This window comes from Lathyrus oleraceus, chromosome 7, assembly GCF_024323335.1.
Source record: "Lathyrus oleraceus cultivar Zhongwan6 chromosome 7, CAAS_Psat_ZW6_1.0, whole genome shotgun sequence".
NCBI lineage: Eukaryota > Viridiplantae > Streptophyta > Magnoliopsida > Fabales > Fabaceae > Lathyrus > Lathyrus oleraceus.
In genome coordinates, this window is record NC_066585.1 from 544679918 (window position 1) to 544699199 (window position 19282).

Sequence of the window (19282 nt, forward strand, 5' to 3'; positions counted from 1 at the left end):
TTCCATTTGAGTCGAGAACTCTCATCATCTTATCTTCGATCGACACCTTGTAGTTCTTTTCAACTAACTGCCTTATGCTGAGCAAATTGCTCTTCATGCCTGGTATGTATAATACATTTGAAACTACTGACCTCTTGCCATCTTTCCTTATAATCAGAACATCACCAACACCTTCAGCTGCTAGAGTGTTGTCATTTGCAAATTTCACCATATTCTTCGTTAAGGGCTTTATGTTGACAAACCAATCTTTCCTTCCAGATATGTGTGATGAGCATCCTGAGTCCAAGTACCATTGGTCCTTGAATATCTCTTCATCTCTTGTTGTAACCATCAGCAACATCTCTTCTTCTTCATGTTTCGCCAACTTTGCATAAGTTTCTTGATTCTTTAGCTTTTCTGGACAGTCACTAGAATAATGACCATGCTTCTGACAATTGTAACACTGAATGTGACTCTTGTCTGACTTTTGACCACTACCTCTTCCTCTACCTATAAAACCATCTTTTTCGTTGCCTTGGTTCCAGGGTTTTCTCTTATTCGACCAATTTCCTTCTTGCTGATTTCGACCAGTCGAATTATTGTAGCCTCCTCTGCCTTTTTTGCCATTCCAGCTTCCTTTGCCTTTTTCTTTCTTTTGTTGATTAAGCCTGCAAAGCCATATCACTCTTCGACTTTCCTGCAACTCTTTCAGCCATTCTTTGTTCATGAGATTCAAGCGTCCCTTGAAGCTCTTCCTTTGTCAGTTTTGTCAAATCCTCCGACTCTTCTATGGCTACTACCACGTGGTCGAACTTTGGAGCCAACGACCTCAAGATCTTTCCAACAACAGATCTTAATGTCAACACTTCTCCACATGCCTTTATTTGATTCACCAGTTTCGTAACCTTGGTGAAGAAATCAGTTATGCTTTCACTGTCTTCCATCTGAAGCAATTCATACGTTCTTTTGTGAGTTTGTAACCTCACCTCTTTCACCTTCTCCGCGCCTCCAAACGATTTCTCCAGAATTTCCCATGCTTCTTTCGCTGACTCTACATCATTAACCTTTTCAAAGTTATCTGCATCAACATATTGATGGATTATAAATAGAGCTTTATAATCTTTCTTCTTCAATTCTTTATGTGCAGCCTTTTCTTGATCTGTCGCGTCTTCTGCAAACGTTGCTACTCCTTCCTTCACAAGATCCCAAAGATCTTGATAACATAACACAACCTTTATCTGCTTACACCAATTTTCATAATTGTTGCTCTTAAGAATCGGAAGATTTCCTAGAAAATGCCCGTTTGGATGATTTGTTGCCATAATGATTTTCTTCTCACAAATTACTTCAACCGGAGCTCTGATACCAGATGTTGGGAATCCACCAAAGCCTATGGAAAATTTCAATCAATCTTGATGAACAAGATTGTTATCACCAACACAATAACAATGAAAAGAGAAGAATAATAGAGAAAGAAAGAAAGTAAAGAACGATGAAGGAGGAGAAGAATTAAAATTCTGCAGAGTTTCTCTCTGTCCACAAACTGTGGAAAAATTCTTATTCACTTTGCAACTACAAAATACTGTGAATTACAATGTTATGAATACTCTATTCACTTTATTACAAGAATAAGGGTTACTCCCTCTATTTATAGATTTAGGTTAACTTGGACCTCAAGTCAAAGCCAAAAACTATAAAAGCCCAAAATAGCTAACACTACTAAAATATGCCTAAGTCGAAATCATGTGTGAAGCAAAATGCTTCGATACTTCGACACACTAACACAACTCAACACACTAGGTGGTTCGACACTTCCTTGCTCCTGTCGAACAATCTGCTTCGACATAAGGAATTATAATTCAACAAAATTTAGTTTCTCATCTAAAATATTAGAAAGTAAAGTGGAGAGTGTATTTATGAAAATCAAAAATTTGAAGGGATTAAAGAGATGCCTTCAACTGTGAGACTCATCTGATTCAATAGTACCGCATTTATATTTTTTTTCACCTTTTATTAGATTTTTTTAAATAATTTTTTAAAAAAGTTGAAAAAGTTAAAATCCGGTTCAACCTATTTGATTGGATAAACCCCCCGATTTTGATCGTTTTTTCCAATTTCCATCTGACTTTTCGGATTTTTGTCTAGATTCTTTGACAGACCATTTATAAGGGTTTAATAGACTGAATATATGTCTGATTCCCGATCTAACCGACTGAACCGACCAGTCAGACCCGATTTTCATAACCTTGAATTTAATCAACAAATAAAGGAACATAATAATGTGAATAAAAATTTGGTCAAGAAATAATAATTTGGACAAAAAATATAAAAATATAATAATTTCATTAAAAAAATTAAAATTAAGTGAAATTTAAAAATGTATCATTATGCAACTTCCTATAAAGAGATAAAACTGTATTAATTCCACTTTTAAAAAAGAAATATAATCAAGGGAAAAATGAAAATAAATATTAAATAAATCATACTAATAGTATATAAAAAATTATTTTTTCATTCTAAATATAATATAGACAACATTTATTTATTCAATGAATTTAAAAAATACAAGATATAATAAGTAAAATAGGAATATACTAATTCCATTAAAAACACCAAATACAATCATGTGTGAAATAAAAATTTAATATAAAAATGAAAGTAAATACTAAATAAACCAATATTAATCCTATATGGAATTGTTTATTATTCCATATTAAATATGCAGTGTATACTAATGTTTTAAAAATCGGATTGGAGATTGAACCGGTGAAACATACTTTAAAGTTCAATTGGTTTAACCGGTTCAAACTACGGTTGGACCGTTTATTAAATAAATTAATAATATAAAATTAAACTTAATAAATATGTCACACATAATCATATGTTTATAATTTAATAAAATAAATATTTTAAAAATTCATTATAAATTTAATACAACAATATCGATAATACATATAATAAACATAGTTCTACATTTTATTTTTCAACATTCATTTAAGAATAATTTGACTAAATTAAAAAATTACAATAAAATAAGTTAAACTAATTTAAATCAAAATTAAAATAATAGAATATAATAAATAAAATAAAGTTTAAATAATTAAGAATATCTAAATTAAATAAGATAAAATACCAAAAATAAATAATATTATATACTTTATTAAACAAAAAAATAATTTTGAATTGAATTACACAAATAAATCTTAATTGACAATAACAAACAACATTGACTTGAACGACAATCAATATTGAGTTAGATATCGTGATTATGTTTGAAAGAGACAGCGTGATGATGATGATGAAGTGTGATTGAAAGAAAAACTATAATGGAGTGATAAAACTTAAAAGTTTGTTTGGTTGTAAAAAATTATGGATTTTTTTTTTGTGATTGAGAATATATTTTAAGTTTTGATATTAATATATTAAAATTTATAAAAAAAATTAAAAAATGGCCAATTTGATGAATTTTTTTAAACCGGACGGTTTTACAAAATCGGCTCCGGTTATTTGATTCGAATGGTTTTGAATTGTTCAATCCGATTTTTTCGATTTTCCTCCGATTTTTACCCACTAAAATTTTAAAAGGTTAACCCAATCGATTCATCTCCGATTCCCGATTCAACCAATCGGTTTGATCCGTTTTTTAAAACATTGATATAAACAATATATATATATATATATATATATATATATATATATATATATATATATATATATATATATATATATATATATATATATAATAATTCAATGAATTTAAAAAGTAAAATAGGAGATATACTTAATTATATACAATAATGTTTGGTTTTCCTTTTTATGCATACTAATCAATACTATTAAAATTATTTAAAAAAACTAATTAAAATTATTGTAATGTCAAAATTAAATATTAAATTAAGAAAATGGCAGTACTCTTCAAATTGATACATACTTTAGCATAATTTTTTCAAATTTAAACTTAATAATCTAAAAAGTAGTCAAGCTAACAATCCAGTGTTGTGGAATTTATCACAAACTAATTTTAATTTGTACTAATTTTTCTTTTCAGTTTCATGTATAAAGTGATACTAGTACATGAATTATATAGTTACTTCAACTTCGAAATGCATGTTAAAAAAATTAGTGTATGATAATGATGCAAGTTTGAGTAATTAAGGTGATTATCAATCTTTTCGAAAGCGATTACTTTGGGTAATTAAATGTTCGCTTGACTTCTATGTTTACCGTCCAAATTTTTAAATAAAATATGAAAAACTATATACATTAAGTGATAGACATAAACAAATTATGTAGAATACTAGCTCTCCATACTAATCATACGTCTCTTTTGAATGAAAAAAAAGTCCTTTTAATATACTACAAGTAGTAAGTTTTAGAGTGTATACATGTTTAACAAAGAAAGGACAAAATTGAGCAATTTATCGAATAAATTATTTAAATACTTCTTTCTAGAAACCAATTTGTTTCCTTTTAATTTTGTCGGAATAAAAGTGTAATTCTTTTTATTTCGATTGGAAGAATTTGATTTAGGTGTTGGAATAATTAGGACTTTTAAGAAGAATGAAAAGGAAAAGAAAAAATAAGATACAAGACTTTATTGGAAAAAGGGAAATTTTATTATGAAATTATTGTATATTTTGATTTACATCGTCACATGTATATATAAACAACTAAATGCATTATTTATTAACCGCAGTTTCCGACTATGTCGAATACATGCTTACACACTTTGATTGTTGTATTCGATTTTGTTGAATATAGCTAACTCTTACTCTATTATCTTCGACTAAGTTGTTTATAGCTACATCAGTTATGTCGAGTATAACTTTCTTATTAAAACCATGAATTAGTAGCTTCTGACACATCTCTTAATTCATATTTTCGAGGCGTGTTATCTCAATGCTCCTCTTCAACTCATCAAACCTGACTTTCTTCAAGGGTTTGGTGAGTATATCAGCTAGTTGTCATTCTAACTTGCAATACTCAAGCTCAAGTTTTCCCTTATTTACTTGATCCTTAGGGAAATTATATCTCCTTTATATGTGTTTACCATGACACACATGATGATTTTCCAAGTTGATAGTTGACTTGTTATCTAGAAACAAATTCTTTTTCTTAGGTTCCATAATCTTGAGCTCTTCGAGCAACATCTCTATCCATACTGCTTGACATACTGCATAAGATGCAACTATGTACACAGCTTCACAATAGGATAATGCCACAATGCATTGCTTTCTTGAGCTCTACGAGATTGGAGCACGCCCAATCATGAATATGTAGCTTGTAGTACTTTTCTTCTCGTTTCGATCTCCACTTAAATCTAAACTAGTGTAGCCATGTATCTTTGCATTTGTGTTTGTATTCTTCTGTCTTGGCATTAACACATCATGGTCAATTATTCCCTTTATGTATCTCAACACTCACTTTACTGTTGTGAGATGACATTCTTTTGGCTTCTCCATAAATCCGCTCAACAACTCAATACTTTGACAAATGTCGGGTCTGGTATTGCATAGATACCTTAAGGATCCAATGATTTACTTGTACAATGTTTCACTTACAAACTCATCATTTGTATCCTTTCTTAATTTTTCTCTAGTCTCCAATGGTGTGACATCTGCATTATGGTTGCTCATCTTTAATCTTCTGGTGCAAGAATAATCCTTCACATGTGTCTTTAAACTCCACCCCTAAGAAATATGATAAATTCCCTAGGTCAGACATTCCAAATTCCTGCATCAGTTTAGCTTTGACTCCTTTCATTTCTGTTTCATTTGCACATGTAATCAATAAGACATCCACGTACAAGCATAAGATCACTCGATTGAGCCTGCTTGCATTTTTGACATACACTACATGTTCCGAGACATATTTTTCAAACCTACTTTGATCAGAAAGTTATCGATTCTCTTATTCGAAGCCCTTGGGGCTTGCTTTAAGCTATATAGAGCATCATCAACCTGTACACCTTCTGATTCAGCCCTTTGATTTTGAATCCTGGTAGTTAACTGACATATACCTCTTCTTCCAAATGTCCATTCAAAAATGTTGACTTTACATCTAATTGATGTATCTTCCATCCTTCGTATGTTATAGTCGACACAACAACCCTGATTGTTTCCAGCCTTGTAACAGGTGCATAAACTTCTCGAAGTCAATACTAGGTTTTTGTAGAAAATATCTTGCCACTAGTCTTGCCATATGCTTAGCAATTTCACCATCTTGGCTTAGTTTCAACTTGTAGACCTACTTCACATCAATTTACTTCTTGATTGACTTTTTAACAAGCTCGCAAGTCTTGTTCTTCTCAATCGCCCTGAGTTATTCTTGCATGACTGCCAACCAATTTGAATCATTCATGGATTGATTCAAATCAATTGGTTATGATTCAATCATCATTATCACTTATCCTATGAAGTCACCATCAGCATCGATTTCTTGAGATTGAAATCTCTCATATCCAACTAGCTTTATCAACTCAGATCTCGTTCTAGCATATCTTCTAACATTATGCTCAAGTGGTTCTTCATTTTGAGTGGTTGTGGCTTCAGTTTCTTGGTTTTCTTCAAGCACAATTATGATTGTATCTTGCTCATGTTAAACTGACCATTAACTCCAAATCCACCATTTGTTTTTGTCCACCAGAACATCTCTATCGGTCACTAGTTTATCATCATTTGGTGAATACAACTTGTATGCACCAACTGGATGATAACATATGAGCATCATGGTCTGGCTTCGATCATCTAGCTTCTTCCTCAATTGCTCAGGTACATGCCTGAAATACATTGATCCAAATAATCTAAGATGACTAACATTTGTCTTTAATCTCGTCTAAGCCTCATAAGGTGTCTTGTCGATTATCTTCTTGGTTAAACATATATTTAGAATGTATATTAATTTCGAAGTTGCTTCACCCCCAAAACATCGTTGGCATTTCTTTAGCTTTCAACATACTTCTGGTCATGTTCATTATATTTCTATTTATTCTCTCATCCATACCATTATGTTGAGGTGTATATGTTGCAATGACCTCATGCTCTATACCTTCCTTATTGCAAAATCTTGCAAATTCCATAGAGGTGTATTCGCCTCCACCATTAGATAAATCAACATATATCTGGTTAATTCATCTATGAAAGTTAAGAAATAACAATTACCTTCATTTGATCTTACTTCAATAGGTCCACACATCACGTTTGAATGCTTTCCTAGCCTACTTTGCTTTGCAGCACTCCTCACACACCTAACTTGGTTCTTTCACTTGAGGTAATCTATAAACCATCTTCTCCATGTTGAGCATACCTAGACTTTTGAATTTTAAGTGCTCATACTTGTGATGCCATAATCAGTCTTTGTCTTTATTGATAATCGAATTCAGACATTGATGATCAATTGTGTCGATCTCTATGTTGAAGGTATTATTATTTTCTAGTGGTGCTTTCAAGATCATCCTTCCTTCGCCATCATACACTTTTATCTTATTCTTTTCCATCTTCATGTTGTTCCCTTTTTCAAGTAATTAACTTATGCTTATCAAATTACTTGTCATCAAAGTTACATAAATACATCAGTGATATTGGCCTTCTGACCATCCTTTCTAACCACATGTATATTTCCTTTTCCACCTGATGTGACATGCCTGCCATATGCAAACTTGATCACTTTCTTAACCGACTCTTCTAACTCGATGAACCAGTTTTTGTTCCCAATCATGTGGTTGTTGCATCCGAAGTCTAGATACCACATATTAACTTGTTCATCATTTTGACTGAATATTGGCGATGAGTAGCACATCTTCTGAGTCACTTTCTCCAGCATGTGCATATGATACTTCTTCATCATCTTTTACTATTGATTCCTTCTTTCTTCGATAATCTTGAGCATAATGACTTAATCTTTTACAACTGTAGCATTGCACCTCCTTCATGTTAACTGTTTTCCTCGCATACTTGATGATCATGTCTTTCTTGGTGGAATCATTGTTATTCTTTGAATTCTTGCTCGAACTATAATCATTATCAAGATTCTTTTTATACTTCGCCTTTTCTTTTCCAGACTTCTTGATGAATCTTGTTTGCAGTGCATGCTCCACCACTTTCTCCCTTTTTGAGTTTCTTTGCTTCAATCTCATTTCATGAGCCTCTAATTAAGCTTGAAGTTCTTCCAACTTCATCTCCTCTAGGTTCTTGGACTTTTCGATAGACACTTTGATGTAATTTAAGTTTAAAGTCGAAGATCTCAACACCTTCTCAATCTTATCCAAACATTGATTGATTCACCACACGCCTTCATCTGGTTGGTGAGTAACACTAATTTTGATAAGAATTTAGCAACTGATTCATCTTCTTTCATTTGTGTTATCTCAATCTGCTTTCTCAGTGTCTGCGACTTCACCCTCTTACGTTTTTTATTTCCATCATATAATCTCTTTAACTTGTCTAACACTTCCTTGGACGTCTCTTCTTCAATGATCTTCTCGAACACATTAGGATCCACATATTGATGAATCAAGAAAAGAGATTTTCATCTTTCTTCCTATGTTCCTTGTGTGCAACCTTGTGGACATCATTTGCACTCACTTTCAACGTAGGTACTTCATCACTCGCGATTTCAACCACATATTGAATTTTGAATATGACTTTCATTTGAACAACCCATCTCTCGTAGTTCTCACCTTCGAAAACTGATAGATTTGCAGGAAATTATGTTGATGTTGTGTTATCGTTTGCCATTACCGATTGACTGAATCTCAATCAGGCCCATTCATACCAATTGTAGGAATAATTAAGGTTTTTTCAAGAAAAATTAAGAAGAAAAGAGAGAATAAGATAGAGAAACTATATTGTGAAAATTTATTATGAAGTTGCTGTATATTTTAATTTACATCGTCACTGGTATATATAGCCAACCAAACACATTATTTACTAACTGCAATATTCGACTTTGTTGAATACATGCTTATATACTTTGACAACTATATGATGTATCTGATTTTATCGAATACAGTTAACTCATACTTTACTATCTTCGACTAAGTTGTCTATAACTACATCAACTTTGTTGAACACAATTACGTAAAATACATATTTCCTATTAAAACCTAGCATCTAACATTAAGGATGAGTGATTAAGTCTGACATTGTTTATAAATAGATAGAGTATTAAAAATATAAGATATGTGACTCATATATCTAATATCTTAAGATTTTGGGCAGAGAAGTGTCAGATTCCTCTCTTGTGGTCTTGGAATATTAGTTATATTCTTACTCATGACTTCTACGAACTCCCCAACAAGTGGTATCAGAGTTGGTCCTATTGTTGCTTCCAACTTTCTCAGACTCTCAAACAAGTGATAATAGAGTTAGGCTCATTGTTTCTCATATTTTTCTAAAACTCCCCAATAAGTGGTATCGGAGTCCCTGTTTCTCCTTAGTGAAGGAAAAGAAGTTGGACAATGTGTTGGATCATGTTATAAGGAATGAGAAGTTACATCTTCATGGAGATTGTTGGGTTTAAGTGTGAGTGATTAAGTCTCACATTGCTTATGTATGAGTAGAAAGTTGGATTTATAAGAGAGTTGACTTATATACTTAATGCCTTAATGTTTGAGGTGGAGATGATCTCTCTCTCTCTCTCTCTCTCTCTCTCTCTCTCTCTCTCTCTCGTGGTCATAGAGCAATCGTCTCGTTGTTACTCCCAACGTGCAAACATATTTCAGAATAAACATATAATTATTTCAAATTTAAACTATATTATTTTAATAAAGTCAGACCAACATATGTTTTCTTCTTTTTTTTCCATGCAATCTTTGTCTTCCAATATTGTCCATCACCATTTTCAACCGCTCTTGAGGTTGATTGATTTTGACATCTCCATATTTTTCTTCTACATCTATCTGAGGATGGTCTATTTCTCTCCTCGATCTTGCTATTATTGACATTGTTTCATCCAAGTCAAGATCTGAATAACTGCAACACCAAAACAAATGCTTAAAAAAATCTACTTATGCAACATAAAAAATGTGAGACTTGCAACCTTGAATTGTACCTGGTAGATGAGGAAGACATTGAAATATATGTGGCCGTTTCAAGACAACGCGCATAACAAAAATTGGAAGGTACAATAGTGAATAACTCAATCGTACCTCTCTATATAATATTCTTATTTTACTTTTTGTTATTGAGTCCGGATTTGATAGGACCGTGTGAAACCTGATTTTGATTTTACAAAACCCTGATAAAACTCTGTTACATATACTACAATTTGTTACATTCATGGAGTCCTTACATCCATGTAGTCAATCTTCCTTGGTCATACGATCTAGATCAGACGGAACTCCCAATAAGTGGTAGTGTGTGTGGCCCATCATTTTTTGGTTAATCTCAATTTGTTGCATAATTATGAGGCCTCAAGGGTCAATTCTTCTAGCTTTGCCTGAAGATGGGTTACACTTCATTGATTTTTTTGTTGAAAAATAATTGATTTATTGTCGTCTTCAGGCTTAAAGTAAATTAGTATGAAGACAAATTTACTTTATCTTAGTTTGTCCATCCAATCAAGGTTGTAAGAATCATGCTCATGTTTGTCTCTGTAACCATGGTAGTCCCTTGATATTTCACTCAATGAAATACCTATGCTATTAGAATTATTTTTTCAAGGAGGAGTAAAATCCTCAGATGATCATAACCTAAACAACAATGTTCATAGGACATTCACTTCATCCAACTTGGCATAGACGTCTCACTGGAAATTTTCATCGAAAAAGGCCTAGTTTTCCCACTGGACTAAGATTTCATTGAAGTGAGATCGTCTTCCTAAAATTACTTGCACAATTGTTCCTTAAAAATATTTAGTAAGGAGATGAGGGTTGGGTTAATGGATGTGTTGCCTTTCTTGGATGTGTTTGAGCTTGAAGAGTCAAACATTTCTCCTAAAATTTAAGCGAGCAAGGATGTTATGGTCTTAAAGACCTTTAAATTGAAAATAACATAACAAGTTTTATTAGTCAATTAAAATTACATGAAAACCTAAAAGAAGGCACATAGTGAAGCAACTGACTTGCCTTGTTGGTAGTTTGAGATAAACCCTAAAATCAAGGATGATTACATTCTTGCAAGGTGTTTAATGGGAAATATTCATTGTTTCCTAAACAATAGGAAAATAATAATCTAAAGGATCAAGCTGGAAGAAGATACAAAAAGTATTAAGTGTGTGATTACCTTAGATCTCTTATTCCTTTCAACTTGTTGTAATGGTGTTTTGGTTGATTGTATTTTTGTTTATTTTGTATGTCTTTGCTTCTATAGATTTGTTGATATCAAATATATCATATTTGGTATTTTCCCGCAAAAGTTGTGATTTGTATTCATTATCTCCTAATATATGCCGCAAGCGCATGATTCATGTCAATGTAGTACAACTATCATTCCACTGATGACTAATGTGATTAACAATTATTTATTTTTGTCTTTATTAGATAAAATGGAATCAATATATTTTTGTATGGTTATTTTGAAGATTAGAATTTAAATAAAGACTAATCTTAAGATTACGATTCTTATATAAGATGAACCATGTCTATCATCATTTCTACTCTTGCATGAGGATTACATCTTTTACAAAATTTTAAATAGAAAAATCATATCAATGCAATAAAGGCAAACATGCGAGATTTTCAAAAATTTCAGGATCTAATCGAGTAGGGACATAATATAATATATTAGATGGCCTATTTTGGAAATACTTGACTTTCATATTTTCTGGGCAAAATCTTCATTGATTGTGTGCAACTTTTGCACGCCCCAAACCGCCAGAAGGTCTCTTATAAATAGGTAACTCTTTTCCTTTCTCTTGCATCTCATATTTTCTTATCTCCTTTTCTTCTCGTGTGTGTGAGGATACCACTTTAGTATTTCATTATTACCATCATGACACCTAGTAGGCTGAGATTTATCTCTCCTTCATCCCCTGGCATTGATCATTTCTCATCACAACCACGAGAAGGAAGGTTCTTTCAAGATTTTGCAATCAGGACCGTCTTTGGAATTCATACTTTGTATGTTGAAGTCTTTCAAGAATGTGAATTCTTGAAAGTCTTTGACAATCTAAAGTTAACAACATTCATTTGCAGCCATCCAAGAAAAATGTACCTATCCTTATTCAAATTATTATGTTCAAATCTCTACTTCACTAATGGAATAATTTATTATGAAGTAAGAAAGAATAATATTTTGTTACCTTTAGAGGACTTTGCAAATATTCTTAATCTTCCTCGTGACTGAGCTATCTTCAATCCAGACGAACAAGGAGACAACTTCAACTATAGGATTGTTGTGTCTTTATCTCTAATCAAATCCAAAGTCTTTGGTACTCTCCCTATTTGATATTGTATTTGTATGCCCTGAAATTCATCTGATTCATTATATGGTCAATCACATAATCTTTCCAAGGAAAATCAACTTCAGTCACCTAACTAGATCTGATGTTGCAACTGTGTGGGTGATTGCAAATAAAATTGAAACAAATTGAGCAAGTAAAGTGATACAACACATGTTGGCAAGCAAAAGAAAAGAGGTATGCTTACCATATGGCGACCTGGTCACAAAGATCCTAGAACACACCCGTTTCAATTTTGAAAAAGAAGATTACAAGGAAGATGTAGCAAAAATAGGAGAAGTTGCACTAGCAATGATGAGGTATGAGATTATTAAAGGAAAAAATAATTCAAAAACCCTCCAAAGGAAAGAAAAGAGGATCGTATTAGAAAAATCTAAAACAACCTATGAATCTAGACGATTTCGACTATGATATCCCTGAAATGGCCTCTGCTGGAGACCTACACAAGGAAATAATCAAGAGACTAAATAGGACAAATGATAAGATCAACTTCCTGGACTTTCACATTGCCCAATACTTAAGACATCTACCTCTAGTGATGTTCATTGGTGATGATGAGAATTGTGAAAATTAATCTCACTCAAGTGTTTCAGTATTTAAGTGTATTTAAAATTAGTCCTTCATGCATTGTTTCAATTCCTGCAATTTCCTGCTTTCCTGTAATTTGAATTCTGGTATCTTTTAAGTAATAAAGTGTTTTCCCTTTTTAAATACTTAACTATGTGAACAATGTGCTTGCATATTAAAAATAAATCGTCATGTATCTTTACCTGACTTTTGATTACGACAAAAGGGAAGAAGTATACTTTCGAGGGGAGTAGAGTATACTATATACTCACATGTGAGAGAGAGTTTAAACACTCCAAATTTTCATCTACCTATTTTTATTCTACCACATTCTTGAGAGATGCATTGTCATCATCAAAAGGGGTAGAATATAGAACTATGTGCTTGCAGGTTTAATTAGGAAGTGACCAAAGCTCATAGATAAGAAATATATGTTTGATCCTGATAACATCATAGTTTTGATGATGGCAATACTGGAATATGTAACAACTATTAAAATGACAATAACAAAAAAAGACAAGCAAATTCTAAAGCTAGTCGCCAAAGATGCACAAAATGGTTAATAAAGTTATTCTTCCAAATCAAGATAAAAAAATTAGGGCTCTATGATCACCAATGAGATCTTTACTCTTTGATTAGGCATATGACTTGAAGATATCTCAAGCCTCAAGAATATCCAAGTGAAGTGTTTATATGATTGGTATATTCGAGAAACAGACTTGAAGTTTCAGAGTATGAAAGAAATGAAGAGTGAAAGCTCGCCTAATCGCATCTTGTTGAATAATCAGTGTTTTTCTAAAAACACAATAACATTTTTTGTAAGTAATATGGCTAAATCAAACACACACTAAAATTCATTTTTGAAGCCTATTTTTTTCAAATAAAATCACCAAAGATATTTCTGGAACTTACCCAGATGAAATGGAATCTGTCTGATTGATTAGGATAAGTTTTTGAACTGTCTAATCGATTAGAACAAATGCCTAATTGACTAGATAATGGTGAATCAAATCCATAATCGATTATGATAGTGTCTTAATGAATGGTAAGAAACATATATCAAAACCTTCCAATTTGGACAACGATAATATATTATTGCATGCTCCTAATTGATTAGGTCATTTATTTTGCCAATGAATTATTTCCTAATTCGAACCATCTCTTGGCCTATAAATAAGGCATTCCCTTTCTTTTCTCAACATCCATAAAATGTGAGATATTTCACCTCCCCCCTCCCTCTCTCACAATCTCTCTCTCTCTCTCTCTCACACACACACACCACACACACCCATATATATATATATATATATATATATATATATATAATATATATATATATATATATATATATATATATATATATATATATATATATATATATATATATATATATATATATATATATATATATATATATATATATATATATATATATATATATATATATATATATATATATATATATATATATATATATATATATATATATATATATATATATATATATATATATATATATATATATATATATATATATTAGTCACAATGGTTTGAGAAATATTCGTGAGTTTAGTAAGGAAATTGTTACGGAAAAGGGAATTATTGTAAATTTACCAAGAGTTATTTTTCCTCTTGAGTAAAATATTCTTTCTTAGGAAGTAATTGCTTAGGTTTGGAGTTAAACTTGTATAAAATTTCTTTTAGGGATTAAACTCTTCTTTTGGGTTCCTGAACAATAACCAATGAAAAATATTCATGTAGGTTCTTGAGCTCAACCATGTACGATAGCTCAACCGATTCAATATCAGCACAATATAAAATCTCGGTTCAGTTCGTGGTCATCCCGTATAAAACCTCAGTTTGGTTCGGATGATAGTCAACTCAAAACTCCAAATCGATTCGAGATAAGTCCATACAAAATCTTATTTTGACTTAGAGACTAACAGCTCGAAGCTTCGTTCATTATTTCACATGAAGACTAACTGCTTCATTCCATTGTTTGTTGTTTGGCTGAAAGTTAACCTTAAACTTCACTTTCCTTGTATAGAGGAATTTGTGGGCTTAACCTTCTAAAAGTTATCAAGAATTATTCAATTATCTTAATATCAGTTATTGGGGAGAGGATTAAGTCACTTATTTAAGACCAGACCTTTATAAATTTCTGGTGGTATCTCTTTTCCCTTAACTTTTTACTTTCAGCTTATTTTCTTTATTCTTACTTTTCGTTGCATTTTCGAACATTTTTTTAAAAATATTTTCAAACTCTGATTTAGAAAATAACCTCCACAATTCAACTCTTCATATATATATATATATATATATATATATATATATATATATATATATATATATATATATATATATATATATATAATATATATATATATATATATATATATATATATATATATATATATATATATATATATATATATATATATATATGGAGTCACATGTTCAACAATTTGATCTCTTTTTAAAGAGATAATTTATTCTTCAATTTAATTGCTTGAAGAAAAGAGAAACAATTTTTTAATTCAACGTCGCATTTTAATTTGTATTTTTTTTAATATTTTACTTAAAACTTTTTATCTAATTAGACTTACTTAAATCATCCTTTCTGATTTGTGATGCAACCAGTAATAGAAAATGAATGATCTCAGTACAGTGGAGCATAATGGACATGTAAATTAGCACTTAAACGTCCAAATCAATCAAATATTCAAAAAATAATTTAGAGTGAAAAAGAAAAAAGATATTTAAAACTAGCGCGTGCGAATCTTATATATGGTGAGCGGTTAATATCGCTTCCACTTAGTGTATTGTGCTTATCATCGTTTGATTAGGGGCCAGTTTGTTTTAGTTTTAAAAAAATGGATTTTTTCTTTGTATTTTTGAAAATGGATTTTACAAAAATGTTTTTGAAAATATTACAAGTTTTTTTAAATTTATTTTTTATAAATTAAAAGATTGAATTGTTCATTGTATAACATAAATATACATTATTGAAGATCAAAACATAGTCAAAATCACAAATTTAAAAAAAAATTGTATCTCAAAAATGATTTTTAGAAAAAACTATTTGAAATAACTTCAAAATTAAGTTTTTTTTGAAATTTTGATATCCAAAAAAAGTTTCGATAAAATGATAAAATAACTAAAATCACATTTTAAAAATAACTATTCAAACAAAATTTTCATTTGAAGCTTTTATGAAAAATTTCTTGATAAAATTTTTTTACATTAAAATATATATTATAAAAATTATTTTAAAAAAAACTCAAAACAAACGGGTCCTAGATCTAACAATAAAAAATATATTAGAAGATAGATGCTCTCTAAGTCTTACATGTTCCAGGCTTATTGGTTAGGTCTTTTATGTTGTGTCCAATAATTGGTTAAAAAAACTCTACACAATCCTGTATATCTTATTTTAGATATGTTTGTTATATAAGAAAGAAATATAAATTATTATTTAATTCAACCCTTTCCCGTGTTTACCATTTTATAGAAAAGCATAGTTTCGTTATAACCTAAAAAAGTGTGACAGAGAGATAAAAAAAATCACCATTAATAGTTTTATTATAACCAAAAAAAAAAGTGAGAGAGAGAGATACCCTAATCATATTTTACCAAAATACTAGTACGTAATACTTGTAATATTGACTAGACTAGATTCTTTCTACGAACTTTTGTTGTTATATGTTCCAAAGATGTTGGTAGTGGTAGAGTGTAAGACTATGTAAACACCGTCATGTAGCCGGAAAACTATATTATATATCCCATTCTATATATAGCCAGAACCTATAGTGACGATATCATATATAGATGGACCATACATATACAAGTGACCAGGTCCATCCTAGGCAAATCCAAGCTGGCCATCCCATTATTGATTATGGATTGAAAAATCCTATGTTGGAGTGTTGGAGCATGTAGTATAATACTTTTTAATTGTTGATTCAATGCATCTCTTTATGTCTCTTAAAGGAGAGAAGAAGGAGAATTTAGTGGACAACTAATAGAATGGATTCATTTTCAACCAAAAATGTGAATTTGGCTATTTCTTCCTTGCATGCCTAAGCATTTTATAATGTGAAATTTATACCTAAATTGAATCAATTGCTAGTTTTAAAGAATCAACATGTATATAAAAAAAAGGTGAATCTATATAGAGTTATAATTAAAGGTTTTTGGTGAATCTATATAGAGTTATAATTAAAGGTTTTTTAACTACCAATATACAAATTTCAAATTGAAGTTCTCATTTAGAGACACCTTACTACCATTCATTATCTTAATATGATATCAAATGATAAGGAAAAAAAATTAAGTGGTTCCTAATTTTGGACAATCGAGGTGTAGGTCAATAAAAATTATAGAGATGGAGGTCATATTAAAGAAAATTTTAGGAGTCGATAAAAAATAAAAAAAATAAAAAGTAACTTCTGATTAAGAAGCAAAATATTGGAATGCAAGATATTATAAGATTCCTTCGGAGTTATGAGATAGATTTCATTAAATAGAAATCCCAAAGAAAATCAAAATTTATTCCTTTGAAGTCTAAAAGCAAGAAGGTTAAGAACAAGGCCTTGAAAGCTGGAGAATCGAATGATGAGTGTTAGATTTGTCTTTTGGTGATTGAGTGTTTTTTTTTAAAAATAAATATTTGCAAGATGTTGAACAAGATGTTCTGACATGTTGCTTCAATATTATGCATAATCCAGATTGCGTTTGTTGTGAAATTTAGTATCTTTAATTGTGCTTTCTACAGATTCTCTAAAGATTTGGTTTTTGTAATATATTGTGTGTTTCCCTGTGATTGAAGAAGATCCTACTTTGACTTGTACATGAAGGAGCAATGTCAAGACATATTAGGATTCATTTGATTTAATGAGAAACATATCTTAAGAGTTGTTGTTAAGCCGTTTTTGAGTTCTTTCAGAACTTTGTTGTGTTATAAATAATATCATAACTTATTGAGTTGTTTTTGAGAATTTTGTTAATCTTAGAGTTGTTGAGCAATAACCTACCTTTGCTCAATTTGAGATGTGATATAATTATTAAAATGAATTATATTTTTGATATTATTAATCCGGTGGGATTACAGTGAGGCATGATTATTGACAACCTTCTGATTCAAGAGTGAAAGCATATTTTGATGATGATTTCTGAGGTGATTTTTTATGATTATTTTTGAGATGATCTTTTAGGTGATTTTTTATGATGATTTTTGAGATGATTTTGATGATTGTTTGAGTTGCATGTTTGTTTGCTATACATGATCATGCATGCATATATTTTGGAGATAGGTAAGACTTAGGTCTAGTGAGGTTAAGTTCAGATAGGAACCATGACGATCTCATCTCTAGAAAGGGACACAGTTCATAGAGGAACTAGAAACATGGGCAATCAGTAACAAATCTCTAACTCCAAAAACTTGGTACCACATGCATATTGATGGAGGAGTTGGTGAATTAGCATTGTATTATAAATTGGAATGTGATTGTGTTTTGTGAGAATATTATACTTGTTGTTGTTTCCTTTACCATCCTATTATTAATTTTCACCATTAACATTTGTAAGATGTATTCTCACCCCTTCTCATTGTTGTGGTGTTTGTACTCCTCTAGAGTACATACAATCTGGTACAAAAGTAGCCGCTTGAGTAGAGGATGGCGCCAATGCCTCTTTAACTGTTATCATTGGGTCTTAGAGGAATCACTATGATATGTAGCATCGAGGATGATTTGTTCATTCTTTATTTGTTTTATGCCTTACTTATGTTAGAGTTTTATTATTCTTTTGATGTGGAGACTTGTGTGTCAAATTTAATGATTTTTCGCTACTTATTTTTACATGATTATGTCGTGTTGATGTTTTTATGCTATGGTGAAGCATGCGTGACACTCTAATTGTGAAATTTTATTTAAACTATCTTATTAAATATCGAGTCGGGGACTAAGGTGTTACACTATCTAACTAGCGAAAAAGATTAAGGCGGATGATATTAAAATTAGATTGGACTGTAAATCTATTGTTCAAATGACCTTGGATGAGCGAAAGGACATGGGTTGGAGAAAGAGAACCATGAGTGAGGAAGATGAGAAAAGGATCTCAGTTCCGCTTCAAATGAAGGATATAACTAACCTAGGGTTTATGGTGAAAAGATTATCCAAAACCTTATGCATTTTAGCAAATGGGCCATAAGGAATGTTAGTAGAAACGAAAAAATGGGCTTGCCCGTTACTTGGCCAAAAAAGCCATAATGGATAATAATCTCATGGGAATTTCTTTTCCCACCCTTATGGTGTGATTCACACCTCTTAAAATCCTA